Source organism: Pseudophryne corroboree, chromosome 7 (genome assembly GCF_028390025.1).
Source record: "Pseudophryne corroboree isolate aPseCor3 chromosome 7, aPseCor3.hap2, whole genome shotgun sequence".
Lineage (NCBI taxonomy): Eukaryota > Metazoa > Chordata > Amphibia > Anura > Myobatrachidae > Pseudophryne > Pseudophryne corroboree.
This window is the reverse complement of record NC_086450.1, coordinates 142,080,389-142,099,042: the sequence shown is the minus strand read 5'-3', so window position 1 is coordinate 142,099,042 and position 18,654 is coordinate 142,080,389.

The following is an 18,654-nucleotide window of genomic DNA, read 5'->3' as shown; positions in this document are numbered from 1 at the left end:
AAAGGATTGGCACGGCCATGGGCACCAAGTTTGCACCGAGCTACGCCAACTTGTTTATGGCAAGATGGGAGGAAGAACATGTGTGGATTAGTACATCAGCCGGTGCGGACTTGGTGTCATGGTACAGGTATATAGATGACATCATCTTCCTGTGGAAAGGAGATCAACAACATTTAGAAGAATTTTGCTCTTATCTAAATTCGAATGATAAAAACATAAAATTAACATATAATATCAGCAAAGAAGAAATCAATTTCTTAGACTTGACAGTCTACATTAAAGATAACATCATACACACCAAAGGATATACGAAGCCTACAGATTCCAACAGCTTTATCCCTTTCTCAAGTCAACATCATCCACATTGGTTGAATGGTATTCCAAAAGGACAATTTCTCAGATTAAAGAGAAATTGCAGTGAGAATCATCATTATGAGACCCAAAAGAATACCATGAAGAAAAAATTCTTGAAAAAGGGTTACAATCCGCAACTTCTGAAAAAAGCTGAAGAAGAAGTCGAAAATATAGATAGGACAGACATCTTGACTAAACAAAATAGCAATTCTAGAGTAAATCAGGCAGAATGGGCATTCATTTCAGAATTTGGAGCAAACTATAAAAAACAGGAGCGAATTATCCGACAACACTGGCATCTCCTCTTAAGAGATCCAGTGTTGAAAGAAATTATTCCGACTCAACCAAAATTCATCTATAGGAAAGGAAAAAATCTTAAAAATACTCTGGTGAAAAGTGCTCTTACAGTAGATCCCATTAATCCTATACGTACGAAGGGATTTCACAGATGCGGCACATGCATAGCATGCCGCACAATACAGTCAGATACTTCAAAAATCATCAGTTTTATGGTCAACAATATAGAATACAAAATCAATACTTTCATCACTTGTCACACAACAAATGTTGTGTATTTGGTGAAATGTGAGTGTGGACTATTCTATGTGGGCAGAACAAGCAGAGCCCTAAAAACAAGGATATCAGAACATATACGTAATATAAAGAAAGGCCTGCAAACACACTCACTTTCCGAACATTTTTCTAAAGAACATAATTGTTCTACCTCCAAAATAACATACTTTTTGGGTATCCAGCAAATTAGATCGAATTGGAGAGATAGAGATATTGAGACCAATCTCGCCAAAGCGGAAATGCGCTGGATCTTTAAATTAAACACTTTGTTTCCTTATGGCTTAAATTTGGATTTCGAATTAAAATGGTTTATGTGAACCATTCATGCTATCTAAGGTGGTTAATCTTTCCAGTATATGGTAAACTGTGTATTATTATTATGGGGTCTTCTTCATTAAGTTTATGTTTATGTTTATATTTATTATTACTTATTTTATCTTTATTTTTAAACGATAGTTGATATAAGGATATTTGTTTTAATTACATTCTGTTAGACATATAACTTTGTGCTAAAGTGATATAGATATATATGCAGGTTGCTTCTGGTTAAATGGAACGCACACTGGAACGCGGAAGTGCGGTTTCCATAAATGGAACACTTATGAGGGAATCAATTTAATCCCAAAATAAAGTGTTCACATCTTATATACTTCAAGTTAGTCCGTAGAAGTGTTATATAAACCATAAAATTCACCCCATAAACAAAGATCGACTATTATCTCCATTCTGGTGGAACGCATTTAGACACTGCATATATTTTCCACTTAGACTTGATCGCGGGTCACTTCCGGTCCCGTGGAACGCATGCCGGGACGCGGAAATAGAAGGTCCCGCGATCGTCTTTTTCCGAGCAGCACAGCTCTCTTATCCCTTTTGGGAACATGATGTCCTCTTAATATATAGAGGGAATGCATGTACTTATAGATTAGTTCTAGCACACAATGGTTGATTCCTAATTAAACTCGATCACAGCCTACTTCCGGTTCCCGTGGAACGCATGTTGGAACGCGGAAGTGGATAATCCGCGATCTCGTCTGACATATAAGCTAGTGTACGTTTATTAAACTGGCTATTCTAACTGGAAATATATATATAGAAGATTTGGACTATATGAATCTGGTTTAAAGATAAGAACCACTGATGTTAATGTAAGTTTATTATGGTAATAGAAGCCATTACCCATGTTCCTTTACTGCTTCCTGTTTTATGGTATAAATATCCTGTCTATCACTGTCTGGGCACATACCTTGAAAAAGACCATTGGGTCGAAACGGCGTTGGTGCGGTGCTCCCAGACAGTGATTTATACGTGTTTTTACAGCATCCTCCTGTTACCATCTATATTGTTAAGGTATAGTACACGGGTGTTACCTAGGTGTTAGTCCGGAATTCACCTAAGTCAGTCTCATTTCATCTGACCCACCTTGTTTGTACATACCCTGTGATGGCAATATATAAGGAGAAATATTTTTAATTAATTTTTTATTAACTGTGCGACAATAAACTAATTTCTTTTTGGAAATAAACGGCTGCATTCACATCCATTATAAAGAAACCGTTATGTGAGGATACCCACACTCCAAGAAAGTGAGTGTGGTACGTTCTAATTGAACAAATTTTATATTATTGTTCTCTATTTTTAAAGATACCTTGATATGCATGAGTCTACACTATTTCAAGTGAGTTTTGGTACGTTCATCTCTGAATGAAAAGGTGGTGAGGAACTTTCCCTTTCTCAACTATCAAGAATTTCACCATATAGGGCTCTTTTCCCTTTGGAGAAGTCACAGGACTTACTTATATTGTCTGATGACAAACAATACTACACATTGCATGCCTCTTTTTATTTCTTGTTTCCTATGAATTTCATGTTGGAGATTGATTTGAATTGAAAAAGAACTATTGCCTATATCGGATACCAGAGAAATTCAAATCATCATCAGCTCGTCGAGATCTCATGTGATGTATATTTTCTCTATCTTGTTCTGATTAATTTGTATCGCCTTAGATTTCCCCTCAAACCATTTATATTTTCCAGAACTGTATTACAGTTTAACTTGTATTTTACCAGTTAGGAAAATGCAGTTATAATATTCCTGTGGCTAGGCCATTATGTTCAATTGTAATCAGCATAACCTTAAACAGTTAGTTTGTTAATTTAGTGCTTGTTTCTTTCATTAGATGGTTTTTGTAACATTTTCAGACTTTAAACACTCATCAGTAGTCACTTTACATACATATATATATATATATATATATATATATATATATATATATATATTATAGAAAGAGATTTCCCCAGGGAGCTGATATCGTACTTTGGTATGTACAAGTTTTGTATAATAAAACAATCTTAAAAAATAATTTGTTTATTTTTAAAATACAATGAATAAAGCTGTTTACAATTTGCCCAGAATAACAATAAATGATGTTTGTACAGACGATAGTTGTGTTGGTAATTCAAACAACATCAAAAATGATCTTCCTTGAAGAAATGTCAGAGAACAATGTGTTAACCCAATGCGTTTCGTCCTACAGACTTCATCAGGGGTGTATTATAATCTAAATAATACAAAAACATTCATAAACAACTTATCTTATCTAGTTACAATACAATTATCTCTCTTCAAAAACTTATTGAATACATACCAAAGAATCACAATATGGACATACATCTCATCGTGTCTTCAAAAAGGCAAATATACAATACTTAAAATAGTATCGGACCAAATTTCGCCATATGGAGTATCTGTAAAATTATGACATATATTACCAAAAATGTATTACCAGAAATGTATATAGAGAGGATATGTTGTGTGAGGAGGAACAGCCCCAGTCCAGTCCTATTATCCCCACCAAAGGGTGTTTTCCATGCTCCAGGTGTATATGCTTTAAGCATATGGAGCGTAAACAGTTGGAACATAAGCTTGATACGGGTAGAACCTTCAAATTATATAATCTGGTGAATTGCAACACAGAGTTTGTAGTATACAGAATTACCTGTAGTTGCAATATGTCATATGTAGGGAAGACTAAAAGAGCAGCCAAAATCAGAATACAAGAGCATAGGAGGAATATAAGGAATAAGGTAGCTACTCATAGTTTGTCCAGACATTATGGAGAGAAACACAATTCCCTAATCAATAGGGAAAATTTTACATTCACAATTTTGGAATTGATACCGGTTGATATAAGAGGTAGCAGTCGAGAACTCACATTGTCCAAACGAGAAACGTTCTGGATCTACACTTTAAATACTCAAGCCCCGAAAGGCCACAATGAGGGCATTGATATTGTTTCTTTCCTATAGTCCCTTTTAAAATTAGTGATTATTTGAATGAAGGTCAATCATTAAGATCATCTTTCTCTCAAAATTCCTCTTTATTGCCTTTTTTCCCCTCTCGTTTTCTTTTCATCTGTATCTTTGATGTATACTGATAATATAGGGCTACTATATGTTCCATTTGAATTATCAATCTGTATTAATCATTTGAATAAGAGCAGTATGTTGCGATGTAAATGGAGAATCATGAAGTTAATTAAGCCAGGTACTCCCAACATAGTATATGTTAGTATATTTGTATATAAGAAATTGCACTAAATTGAAGTCTGAATGATGACAGTAGTGATACCATAAGGATGGCTATAAGATTTATATCACATTAAGGGTTTATCAAGTATGAATTGGGTAAATTAAGAAATTATCACTTTTAAGAAAAGAATACAAGTACAGAATTGCTTATACCTGTGGATATAAGTAAAACTACACATTTTATGCACAGTTAAATTGCAGACTAATTAACAAATATTAAATATTGACAGTAAGGGCTGTTTGGTGTTGGGAATAAATTGCTAATTAATTACTAAATATTGGCACTAAAGGTTGGTCGGGGTAATTAATTAATAATTGGGAATATGGGAATCCATTTATCACACCCATTAAGGATTAGAATTCACTTGTCACTTATAGTAATAATTAATTTACTCACATTTAATAATATTAAAATCGAAATTAATCTATTCACTAAATAATTATTGTAATAATAAAAGGACCAGCCCAATTAGTATTAATATATAAAAATCCGTGCACAGTATTACTATATCCTTTGATTTAAGATCGATTTGGCCGTCCTTGTCAACTAAGTTAACAGAGCTAGCAAATGGAACGCAGCCTCCTGGTCAGACACAGGAAGTCATAGAGTAGTGGAACCCATGACGCGCCGGGTAGAGGAGGCGCATCATAATAGTGTTCAGCACGTTGCCATGGCGCCCCTGTTACCGCGAGATGTCGGTAGACAGAGATGCGCTTTAGCAGAGATAGGCACGTTGCTATGGCGCCTCTGTTACCGCGAGATGTCGGGAGACGGAGGCGCACCCTGGTAGCAACAGTTACCTAGGTAATAGAGTGGTAACAGGAAACTCTATTTGACTGGTGGAACGCAAGCCATGGTGGCAATTGGAGCGCAATTATTAAATTAAATCTCCCTCCCTTGAAGGCTCAGTATTATGCCCTTCCAAATAATGTAAGAACTGGTATTTGGGTGGTTTTTAGGGTTAGCATAAGTTTATAATACACCAATAACAGGAAAATATGGAGTTTTAGATACATTATTAGTTAATCATCAGATAGGAAGTGATGTAGGTAATTAAGGGCTCTATAACCCCTGGATTTACAGCCCTCAGATCATGCAGCAGCTAGGAGTGTTACTTTCTGATGACAGGTAAGCATGTTAACTTCATGGTTCTCCATGCTATCTGAACATGTTATCACTAAGAAAAAATTGGTGGAATGCACTATTACCTTTCTTTATGTCACATCTTTTCTTGAAATTTGATATGTCACTATTGAAGAAAAGTGCTTTGGAGTTTTTTCATCAGCTCCAGTTATGTCATGTTTTTTGGTATAACAATCCTTGATTAAGTAGTACAGACTATGATTTTTTGAGCAACACGCCATAAGATGGTAATTTCCATTAATTTGTATTGGTATCTGATAATACTGATATATGTGATATCCACTAAAACTATTGGTTTAGATTAGTGCTATACTACTTACACATTTTGTTTAATCATAGGCACTATTGCAGTGGTTTGCTTTGTTCAAATTGATACCTGGACGATATCCAGTGATTAGCTGCTCCATTTGGCTTTATTTAATTTAATCGGTATGTATGACAAATATAATAAGGGTGATATTCCACAAGGGGAATTATATTACAAACATTACACCCATTTATACATGCTGTTCAATCACAGGCACTATTGCAGTGATCTGCCTTGTTCAAATTGACACTTGGACGATATCCAGTGATCAGTTGCTTTATGGGCTTGATGTGATTTAATTAGTATGTATGATTACTATAATAAGGGTGATATACTATAAGGGGGATTATATCACGAATATTATACCCATCTATACATTTTGTTTAATCACAGGCACTATCACAGTGGTCTGCTTTGTCCAAATTGACACTTGGATGATATCCAGTGACCAGCTGCTTTATGGGCTTAGTTGAATTTAATTGGTATGTATGATGAACATAGCATGGGCGATCACACCATAAACACCACACCCAATAGTTGAATAGAATCTCTTTTCCATTATAGATTCAGAATTACTCTAAATTTCAAAAAGGGTTTTGCCCAGTGGAAAATCAGTAAAATGGGTCACTTCTAATTAAATTCAAATTGGTATGTATATTTTGTGCCAATGTAAATAAAAATATCATACATGTGTATGCACACACCTTATTTAAACTCCCATTTGGTGAATATTAAGTGAATATCATTAACACACCACTTTAGAGTTATATATATATATTTTTGCTCCCATATTTATTGAAAATTGAATGTAGAAGTATGTTTAGCATTCAAATATGATCAAACGAATAAGTTGTTTGACAATTTTCTGTGAAGCAGTAAGGCTAATAATAAGCCCATTAAAATTCCTTGTGAATCAGTCCTCCTCTCCTGTTCCTCCTCACACAACATATCCTGTCTATATACATTTCTGGTAATACATTTTTGGTAATATATGTCATAATTTTACAGATACTCCATATGGCGAAATTTGGTCCGATACTATTTTAAGTATTGTATATTTGCCTTTTTGAAGACACGATAAGATGTATGTCCATATTGTGATTCTTTGGTATGTATTCAATAAGTTTTTGAAGAGAGATAATTGTATTGTAACTAGATAAGATAAGTTGTTTATGAATGTTTTTGTATTATTTAGATTATAATACACCGCTGATGAAGTCTGTAGGATGAAACGCATTGGGTGTACACATTGTTCTCTGACATTTCTTCAAGGAAGATCATTTTTGATGTTGTTTGAATTACCAACACAACTATCGTCTGTACAAACATCATTTATTGTTATTCTGGGCAAATTGTAAACAGTTTTATTCATTGTATTTTAAAAATAAACAAATTCTTTTTCAAAGATTGTTTTATTATACAAAACTTGAACATACCAAAGTACGATATCAGCTCCCTGGGGAAATCTCTTTCTATACTATCTGTTACTCTATACTAGAGATGAGCGAGGTTCGGTTTTACTCGGTTTTACTCGGTTCTCAAAACGGCATCTTATTGGCTATCCAAAACACGTGACATCCGTGAGCCAATAAGATGCCGTTTTGAGAACCGAGTAAAACCGAGTAAAACCGAGTAAAACCGAATCCGCTCATCACTACTCTATACCCCATCTAACAGGGGGTATCTTCCCTAAGGTGAAGCTTTCACATCTCTAGCGCGATAAAGGTCTTATATCTTTCCAAATATATATATATAAATATATATATATATAACGAAAGAAGAGTGGAGGGCGCAGATATAAATAGAAAGGTTTACAATTCCATTTATTAAAAACAAATGCTCACATACATCTCAGTTTAAAATGATGAATTAAACTGAGATGTATGTGAGCATTTGTTTTTAATAAATGGAATTGTAAACCTTTCTATTTATATCTGCGCCCTCCACTCTTCTTTCGTTACATGTACATTGGAATTAGTGGCTCTAATTCCTAAACGGAGGAAGCGGCAGCGTACATCACAAAGAACGGGACACAGGACATTATTAATGGACTAATACGTCAAAAGGAAAGTGTGTTTAATGCGCAGCTTTTTACTAACATTTATATATATATATATATATATATATATGCATGCAGTAAATATATATATATATATATATATATATATATATAAAATATATACTGTAAAAAAAAAAAAATATATATATATATATACATACATATATTATATATATAGATATCAGGGACGTGCAGTGAGCTAAATGGCTCAAGAGGCACTAGCTAGCACCAGAGCCAGATTTACACACAATACTGTATATGAGCCAAAGGGTACATCTGGGCATTATACACATGTGCAGCAGTATAAACCCCTGGAAATTTTGTGAGTTTTGATCTGAGAGGTGCGGAAAAGATTGCAAGGTGAGGCACTGCCTCACCTGCCATAGACTTTTTCCTGCAGAGTTTTGGCTATAAAAATGATTAGAATAATACAAAAAAGATATTTCAAACATATTCTTTGTATTTTACATATACTTTGTACAGTAAAAACTCTGGTGCAAACGTTAGTATGACAGGAAAGGCTCTGCCTCACCTGCCTCACCCCACCGCACGTCACTGATAGATATATATTGCAGGTGAGTGGATCCGGTTCAGCGAGACCCACCCTATCCTCCTCGATCCGGTGCCGGTATCAAAATCTGACTTAGGGTTTCCCGCTTGACTTGGATCCCAAAACGAGGCATAATGTCATCTTCCTGCTGTTGGATTCTCATCGGTTTTGTATTCTATAAAGGTCACCAGTGATCTTCACGCCTTCTTTACTTGAAGTGGTCAGACGTGTTTGTGTTGTGTCTATCCAGGGATGCTGTGTTGTCCATCCAGGGGTGCTGCTGTGTTGTCCATCAAGGGGCTGGGGCTGATTTATCCTCCTTGGGTGCTTTGTCAATGCTGTGTCCATCCATACAGGGGCTGCTGTGTCCTCCAGAGGGTCTGTGTCCATGTTGTGTCCATCCATACAGGGGGCCATTGTGTCCATCCATACAGGGGGCCACTGTGTCCTCCAGGGGTGCTCTATCCATGATGTGTCCATCAATATGTAACACCACTGGGATTTGCAGGGTATGTCTAAGTGGTTGAGAGAGGTATCACAGGTGTTGGGTGGATATGTGACGGACCTTTCCCCTGAAATGTTCTTCCCTGTACCTTGTCTCGTAGTACCGTGCTTAGAGGGGTAGGAAAGATTTATATGAATTAGAAGTGAGTCAGCAATTCCAACAGAAAGTCTTTTTTAATAATCTGCAATTAACTCTGAATTTGGAATTTTTGGTTGATTAAGGAACATTATTTGGGTGGTAAATCACAAAAAAGAAGACTTTGTCATACAAGAAAAACAGAAATATGCAATTTTTCTACAGTTCACACCACAAAAGGTCATCCAATTTGCAAAATACAAGTTATTAAAATCATGAAGAAGAAGAATTAGAATCAGGATGAGAAACAACTGTAATCACAAAATTAACAAAATCATTGGAATCAGGAAAATCAAATCAGACACAGTGTATACCATTCTGTAATGTGATCATAAGAAGAATAAACACAATACATTTCAGTAATCCTAACTACTGACTTTATAAATTTCCATAGCTAAGGTAATAAGTATCTTCACAGGCAATTATCGTTGGAGCTCTTGTTAAGTTTGCTGCACTACAGTGTATCAATAGGGGATATGGGCACAGTTACTGAGGGGGATCCTGGGATAGAAAATGTCAATAACTCAGTCCTTTATTTCAAAGCGGATGTACCTAGTACAGGAATAGCAGTGTCTCTTGCCAACAGCACTCAGTGTTTCTTGCCAACGGCACTCATGTCACAATAAGGGGCAAACTCAGTCCTTCCAGCAATAACTATCTGTTGGCATTGCACAAACTCAGGGCCTAATTCAGAGCCAATCGCTGCACCATCAGCGATCAAACTCTGAAGCCCTAAGCATTGTGCGCACGCACAGTGGCCACACTGCACATGTGCGCACCCAGTGAGAAGCAAAAGTATCTCACTGGTGCGTTAACCTCTGCCTGATTGACAGGCAGAGACAGTCGTGGGGTGGGATGGAACTTGACAACGGCATTAGAATGCTGTTTGGGGGGCGAGGTCCAGACAACGCAGGCATGTCCAGATCTTTGCAGGGGCGGGCCGCTGTGGCTGCGTGATGTCACTTGCAGCCACTACAACCCAGAATATGTTGGATAGCAACCTGCCAGTGCAGCTAGGTGGCGCAGGTAGGGAGCTACTTTGTGGATGTGAAAGCATCACCAATGTGCAATGCTTTCACACCTGTGCGGGGAGGAAAAGCCTGAAATGCGGGGCGGACAAGCCCTGTGCTGGGCATCCCATCGCATTTCAGAGAAACTGATCATAGATGTGCTATTTTTAGCACATCTATGAGCAGATCTGAATCATCCCCTCAGTCCTTTAGCACAGATATGTCTCTTATCCTTGCGTTTAAACTTTGCTCTGGTACACAAAAATTTCTCTTGAACTTGTAATAAACTGGATTCTATGGGTATTAGCTGGTACAATATGGCCATGCTGGCTGCACCCTTCTCAATCACTGTCTACTTTGTAACACAGGTGGCAGAGGCTGACAAGTATACTTTTCTGTGGCTGGCTGCCAGTTTCAAGTACAGATGAGCGGTTTTGGTTTTACTCGGATTTACTTGGATTTACCCAAATCTCATTATTGGCTATCGGACGTCACGTGTTTTGGATAGCCAATAAGAAAAATCCAGAAAATAAGAAATGGCGATAATTCTGATGTAAAGAACGGAGTAAATCTGAACCCGCTCATCTCTAGTTTCAAGCAATACTCACTCAGACCCAGGGAATGGAATGACAAACTGGCTGTTCCTGCTGTAATGGCTCCTCACTCTCTCACTCAAAGTGGCCGCGACATCCACACCTATTACCAGGCCTGGCGGTGTCAGGTCCTCTAGCTGTGGCATCTCAGCACCCGCTCTCTGGAAAACACTCCCCGGCAACACTTCACTGCTCTCCTTAACAGCGCTGCTCTCTCCGCCCAGCATTGTGCAGCTCTCTCTCTCCAGCTTACAGCTCCCATTCTGCCTCGCATTCCTCCATCTGCCAGCACACACTATGCTTTCCACCTTCTTCTTTCCAGCACTCCTTGCCTATCCCAATCAGCTTTCTCTCCTGAGGTCACATGGCCGGACACAGGGCTGCAGTTAACTCCGCCTGCACCAGCACTTCTGCTGCTGCTGCGGAGTTCCAACAAAGGTCTCTTAAAGGGGCACACACACACACACACATAGTTCTGGGGTGCCACACATACAGGGGCTGCTGTGTCTTCCAGGAGTGCTCTGTCATCCTAGGGATGCTATGCCCCTGTGTAAAAAAAAATAAGGCAAAACATATACTGTAATATATATATATATATATATATATTTTTTTTTTTTAGCTATACACCAATGTACTACACTAGTATTTTTCTATGACACTGCTGGTCGGACCGCAGTCTAAAATCATACACATATTGTGACAGTGCAGATGGTACTCCAACTGTAGATGGTCTGTCCCCAGGGGTGCTTTTCTTCACATAAAGGGGTGCTGTGTTGTCCACTAATGAAATGCTGTGTCTGACAAGGGACTGCTGTGTCTGTCCATCAAGGGGCTGCAGTGTCTATCCATCCAGGGGATTTGCCCCAGTGTAAAGTTAAAATAATGAAAGCTGTACCCCAGTGTACTATACAATTTTTTCCATAAGTACTGTGACACTACAAGTCAGGCCGCAGTGTAATATAATTTCTTATAGACGTATTGTGTGACACTGTAGGTGGAAGTGAACCACAGTGTTATATAATTATTTCTGAGTCATACACATATTGTGTGACACTGTAGGTGGAAGTGATCCGTAGTGTTATAGTATTATTTCTGACTCAGATACATATTTTTACACTGCAGGTGGTACATTTTTTGTACAAATTGTGGTGTGTGCTGTACCCAACTTCGTTCGTGTTTGTTGATCGATATGGAGGATGAACAATTGAGAGGAGAACAGGAAGCACGTACTAGTGCTGCAGCTGCTGCCACCAGTCATGACGATACAAGTCTGTCAATGCAATTTATTAAGGCCAATACCCAAGGGCATAGAGGGCTTAAGTCAGGGCATGTAAAATCAAAGAAGCAATAGAGTTTTACAGTGGTAAAAAAAGCCATCATAAATAAAGTTAGCTACAGAGAAACATAAAATTTGCAATATACCATTCACCACCCAAAGTGGCAAGGTAAGGCTAAGACCTTGTCCCTTATTTATGACTTGTGGTTCTACATCTAATGATGATGTAAGCTTTTCTACCTGTAGAAGTGCCCAAAAAATGAAACTTAACGTTAAGGCACAGGAATCAACTGTGTGCTGAGAAAAAAATCCCTGAGGAGAATCTAAGGGGGACATGTACTAAGCAGTGATAAAAGTGGAGAAGTTGCCCATGGCAACCAATCAGCTGCACTGAATACTTTTATAGTATGCAAATATAAATGTTGTCAATGCTGATTGGTTGCCATGGTCAACTTCTCCACTGGCTCACTTCTCCACTTTTATCACTACTTAGTACATGTCCCCCTGAGTGTGTTAGCGAGTGCCATGTGTGAGCATGACCTTCCAAATACTGTACTCAAAGAGGAGGCTCCTTCCACCATTTTTACACCCCCTGTAAATGTGGATGTTGATGAGGATGTTGTTTGTGTAAATCAGGCAACAGTGGAAACAGTTGTTTGCCCATGATATGAAAAAGCTTACTGTCATGCCTGGGCACAAAAACAACAAAATCCACCTCTTATGTATGGAATTATTTCTATCCAAATTCAAACAATAACTGTCAAGCCCTCTGTACCCTTTGTAAAGCCATAGAAAGGAGAGGTATGGACCTTAACCATCCAGGAACCTCCTCCCTATTACATCACTTGCAGCGCATTCATCCAAGTTTTTTTTTAATTCAGAAACTTTGGATAAAAATGTAACAACAACCAGTCCAGTGTCACCTAGCTCCCTACTCTCTGTTAGATCCAAACGCCTGCAATCTCTACCACCAACACCTTCAGCATCAATAGCCTCAATCATGGTCAGAAGTAGTCCTGCATCCAATATCATATGCATGACTGAATCCTCTGCTATTCGGGCTATTCAGGCTTCCTCAAAAGGATCCTTGACTGCTACACCTATTATTGTTGCTGCTGCTGCTGCTGTAAGTGCATCTTCATCCCAGAAGAGGACCAGGAAGACTACTTGTAATAGTTTAACAAAACAATTGACTGTTAATCATTTTCAAGGGGGAGCAAGTATGACAGCAGTAACCCAGTTGCACAGCGGATTACTGATGTCCTAACAACTATGCTGGTTTTAGATGTGCATCCAGTCTCCGCCATTAATGCAGTAGGATTTAGACAGTTAATTTAGGTCCTGTGTCCCTGCTACCAAATCCCATCTAGATTCCGCTTCACCAGAAAAGCAATTCCTAGTATGTACAAGGATGCTAAAAAAATATATAATTAGTGTCCCACTGCCATTGTACCCACTGTCCACTTAACCAGAGATACAGTATGTGGACAAGTGGAACAGGGCAAACTAAAGATTACTTGACTGTAACAGCGCACTGGGTATGTGTATTGCCTTCAGCAGCACTAACAAATGCCAGCTCATGCAGAGGCAGGCTACATTGTGTATCACCAGCTTCCCTAAGAGGCATACTGCTGACAACCTCTTAGAAAAACTCAGGGAAATCATTGAAAAATGGCTTACTTCGCTTGGACTCTACTTCGGATTTGTGATTTTGGACAATGCCACCAACATTGTGAGAGCATTACAGCTGGGTGAATTCCAGCATGTCCACTGTTTAGCTCACACCATTTATTTGGTGGTACAAAATCTTTTAAAAAATGACAGGTGCATGTAGGAGATGCTCTCTGTGGCTCAGAAAATTTTGGGACATTTTCAACATTCAGCAAGATTGCAGTGTCTGCAAGTACTGTTTAATTTGCCCTGCCATCAGCTGAAGCAAAAAGTAGAAACTAGGTTGAATTCTACCCTTTATATGCTTCAGCGGATGGATGAGCAGCAAAAGGCCATCAGAGGCTACACAATGACCTATGACATACGGGAAAGAGGGAGAGAATGTACCTTGCTTAAGTGCAGTGGAGAATACATTCCATGTTGTGATGCTTCTGAGGAAGGACTATACTTGTCTGAAATGCATTAGGCATAAAATCTCCCTGTCTGATCATCCCATTTTAGGCTGGTATGTTTACCTGGTATTGAGTTGCTGAGCTGGACCGCAGTTTCCGGAGCCGTCTTCCTAGGGTGCACATATCCATCAGAGCGCCTCCAGAACTCTGTGACCATTTGCTGCTTATGCCTATGGGGATTTTTACACGCTTTTATCAGTCATTTTGTTGTAAGTGCGATTTGTAAATAAATTTGTGTTTTTAAAAAGGGTAATCGCACTATTGCACTTTGCTGCTGTACCTCTTTATGAGCATTGGTGCTCACATATTATGAAGGGGTTACAATCTATTGCAGTTTCTAGCAAGATTTCGCTGGACTTCAATTAATGTTCTGGAAATTGTCATCTAATGTGATATACTTAAATAATGGTACTCTTCACCTTATTGGTGTTTGAGTGTAGAATTGAGTTTTGTTGGAGCACTTTCCTTCTGTGTTTCCTTTTTTTCTACTAAAATTCCATGTTGTGCAAGTTTCTCAAACCCCTTGAAGTTGCCACATGTGAAGTTTGTTCAGACACTGCCAGCTTGAGTGAGGTAATTCCTCTTATTAGACTCTTAGAAAAGTAGCTGGAGAAACTGAAGGAGGAACTGAAATTAAGTGATTCTGCTAAGCATATCGGTCTTGTAGATCAGACCACTATATTTTGGCAACCATACTTGATCTTAGGTTTAAGTCATACGTTGTTTCTGTATTTCCAATGGACAGATATCTGAAGCGATGTAAAGAGCTGTTGGTGAGCTAATTGTCAGTTCAAGCGGAACATGACATGGCAATATCTTTTCTTTCAGTTGCTCCTGCAACTTCAGCTGCCAGAAAAAAACTAAATTTTCTTAAGAGACTCACTGGTGGCGATGCAGGTCAGTCAGCAAAAACTCTACTCCGGACTATAGGAACTGCCAACATTTAGTGCTATGTCTACCATAACTGAATATCATACAGTCACAATTCCAAGAATGATTAATGATTGTTTTAGTTATAGCCACCAAATAGTCATGTCAGACAGTTTGTTTCACTACTGGCAGTTAAAAAAGGCAATTTTAGGCCCTTGCACAAACTGTCTTTGCTTTACCTAAGTTTACCTAAGTTTCCCACCCTCCAATGTGTATTCAGAAAGAGTTTTCAGCGCATCCAGGAACCTTGTCAGCCATCGTCATGCGAGGTTACTTCCCCAGAATGTGGAAAAGATGATGTTCATCAAAATGAATGACCAATTCCATGAGGTAGACCTTTACCGCCAATTACATAAAAAAATACATAGATATCTGTAATGATGGATTCCAGCGGGGGCAAATTAATAGTGTGTGAAGAAGAGGATGTACACACTGATGGTGATAAGGAATTGGTTGATGTTGATGATGATGATGATGATATCGACATCTTGCCTATGAAGAGCCAGTTTGTGCATGTAGAGACCATTGGCAGCTTGTTTTGTGGGGGCCCAAGCAAACCAATCATTTAAGTCATAGGTGGCAATCCCTGTCACTGAAGTTATTGGTTTGTTAAACTGTGCATGTCCTATTTAATATATATAATCTAAGGGTGGGAGGGACCAAGGACAATTTCATCTTGCACCACTTTCCTTTGCGTTGTGTGCTGTTTGGAGCATTGCTGACTGTCTTCTTGTGTAGACGACAAACATTTTCATAATTTTTTTAACTGCCACCCTGTCTGCCACTGCATTGCTATTCTGTTTCCTAGATGTGCCATGTTGGAAGTTTAAGTGCCACATGTTTGTGGAGCCCACAGCTGCCATTTAGCTTAGTCATCCAGCTACCTTGGTGCAACCTTTTGGCATATACTGGATAAAAACAATATTGTGAGCTGTGTAGTGTTTAGAATTGATACAAGAAAACTTAGACTTTTTGCACTATAAACTTCTCAGGTGCTTAAATGACTGAACACACACATTCAATTAATATTTATGTTCCCCTTTTTCCCAGGAAGGATGACTTATCTGTTGGAATCATCATCATACCTGCTGAACCCGATACCAGCTGCCTTGTGACAACGGAAGCATTGCAGCGTGATAATGCTGATTTAGCAACAGGAATGAAAAGCTATACCTTATACACACTTTAAATACACTTTACCATGGAGCCGCTGCGGCCGCTAAACTTATTACACACTCTACGCACCTTTTACGCTGTTAGCGTACAGACTACCGTACCGTGTACGGACTTTGCGTACAAACGCCGCGCTGACGGTACAAAGTACACACAGCGCGTACACACCCATGAATACACTTTAAACCTTATACAGCAATGCAATGCGATACTAATACTCTTTAAACTGTAGCAGGGAAAGGAAGACACGACACCAGTCTGTAGTTAAACCACTGGGTTCCGACACCACAGCGTATTATTGCTGAAAGGGGGTTACAATACAAACAATACAATACAACAGAATAATGGCTACAATCAATGGTACATACGTGAGTGGATTCGCCGCGCTACCCAGATCTGGTCCTCGGTCATCTGATAGATAACTTTGTGAGTCTTGTGTCAGACCAGGCCTGCAGCAGGCTCTCTTTATATAATTCTTCCAAAACTTAACACAATGGATACTGTAATCTCTTTGTCCATTGGACACAGGGATGGTCATTTACAGTACAGGAGAGGTCATAGGTCGGTTTGAATAGGTGGGCGATGTCTGTTCCAACTGCTCTTGTGGGTGGTCTCCTCTGGATTCCCGCCGCATACATAATGTACAGTAAATACAGTTTATATCTATACTCTGCTCCTGCACATAACTATCCGCAGGAACATGCGATCTTCCCCAAACCTACACCGGATTATTACCCTTAAAATACCCTACAGCTGGATACCAAACACCACCTTATAACCTTGTTCTGTCCCCTCCTATCCTGTAAAGGTGAATCCCTTTGTTCTGAAACCATTTAAACTGCTGTAACTTGCTGCTGTGATGCAGGGAGGCTATGTGTAAAATGTGCACTATTTGGATTAAATATGTAATGTGTTTTGATGGCTTTTCCATGTGTTCACAAACTCTACCGTAAATACTCATACCACGTGCTGATACGCAGGTCCGCGGGAGCGACCATAAGCAAATTGCGAATATGCGCACGCACGGCAGAGCAAGTACGCGCACGGAGGCCATCTGTGTGTAGTTTGTACGTAATGTATGTACTGCAATATTTTTCGACTTTGATAGTCCACCCTTTGGCAGTCACCAATAACTGCCACTATCTAATCACTAAACAGAAAAATATCTATACAATATCTACAGAAGCTTGGATGATCGGGGAGAGTTGTAGGTGGGAAATGTATGACCTAGTGGGATAGTAAAAAGCATGTATGTATGAATCAATGTCTGAGGGGCATGTATCATTGTGCCGTATATGTTCTAAGTAAGCTTCGAGGTATTGCGAAGTATACATTAAATCCTTCTCATCCCGTATTAAGAGTCTGTAAGTGGGCCAACAAACACTACCGAGCTCTTTTCGGCTTCTTGTTCCAACAAATGGGGTGCACATTTAGTTGATGATATATGGAGGGGGAAACATGTGAATGCTAGTACATGTGGATATCACCTGTCGACTATGTGTGCCATTAACTGAAGGTTGTAGAGATGAAGATAAGACACATATATAAAAATACATTTACATAAACATTTTGGGTAAGGCTGATGTCTTTTTCCGGATGGATGTATCTGGGCAGAGGGGGGGACAAAAGAAAAATGGGTGAAAGAAACAGGCCATGAAATTCATTTGCAATCCTTATCATAACATTGTCTCTATGGATGGGTCATAAATCAAATCTGCTGCTATAACAGCGTCCTCGCTCCTTAGACTCATCAACTTTGTGCTGTGCTTGCGCCGCGTCAGAATTCGAACACACCTAAATATAGAACCAATAATTATGATGACTCCCAGGATACAAAGGAGAAACTTCCCTACACTCATGATGACATTTTGAGCCCACTCTCCTAAACCTGAGAACCAATTGCGTGGGTTCAACCATGAGACCCAGCCGTTCAGTTCATTACTCACAGTCGCTAAGGTAAGGTTGTGCTTCCTCCTGAACTCCCACTTCAACTGCAAGATATCATCCATCTTTTGATCGATGATCTCCGTGGGGTCGTCAGTGCTGTTCGTGATATATGTACAGCACTTCACACCATATTGAGTTGCTAGAGTAACACAGTACCCACCTGTCATGGCTGTGACATAATTAAGGACCATCCTGTGCTGAATCAGTTCCTTCTTGTAGGCTTGTAACTCCCTTCCCGTATACCTGAAGGTGTCATCATACATCTCAGTGATATTGTCTATCAAGTTCGCTAGCGCGTGGATATACCTATAATTTATAGTTCCTCTGGCAGTATGGGTGATGTCTAATGCAGAAGGAACTGAATCCCGGTGGATTCGTGGATCA